This window comes from Oncorhynchus kisutch, linkage group LG23 (assembly GCF_002021735.2).
Source record: "Oncorhynchus kisutch isolate 150728-3 linkage group LG23, Okis_V2, whole genome shotgun sequence".
Taxonomy (NCBI): domain Eukaryota; kingdom Metazoa; phylum Chordata; class Actinopteri; order Salmoniformes; family Salmonidae; genus Oncorhynchus; species Oncorhynchus kisutch.
The window spans coordinates 48,224,882-48,225,604 of NC_034196.2; positions in this window are offsets into that span (position 1 = coordinate 48,224,882).

Sequence of the window (723 nt, forward strand, 5' to 3'; positions counted from 1 at the left end):
TCTATTCTTTAAATTTGGCGGATCGCAACCAACTGAAAGGTGCGTACACCGCCATCTACTGTAGTGGAGAGTGAGGCCGGACAGGGCCTCCATATTCATCTATAGCTCTCATCTTGCCCTATTTCTACCTACTGTTCTAGAGTATGAATTCATTACACTTTGTGACACAAAAAGGACGGGAAAAGGGAAGAAACACTGCCCTTCCAACTAACCCTACACCCATTAAAACCTCACCATTATACCAACTAACCCTACACCCATTAAAACTTCACCATTCTACCAACTAACCCTACACCCATTAAAACCTCCCCACTATACCAACTAACCCATTAAAACATCACCATTATACCAACTAACCCTACACCCATTAAAACCTCCCCACTATACCAACTAACCCTACACCCATTAAAACATCCCCACTATACCAACTAACCCATTAAAACTCCCCACTATACAACTAACCCTACACCCATTAAGACCTCCCACTATACCAACTAACCCTACACCCATTAAAACCTCCCCACTATACCAACTAACCCTGCACCCATTAAAACCTCACTACCAACTAACCCTACACCCATGAAAACCTCCCCACTATACCAACTAACTCTGCACCCATTAAAACCTCACTACCAACTAACCCTACACCCATTTAAACCTCATTACCAACTAACCCTACACCCATTAAAACCTCCCCACTATACCAACTAACCCTACACCCAT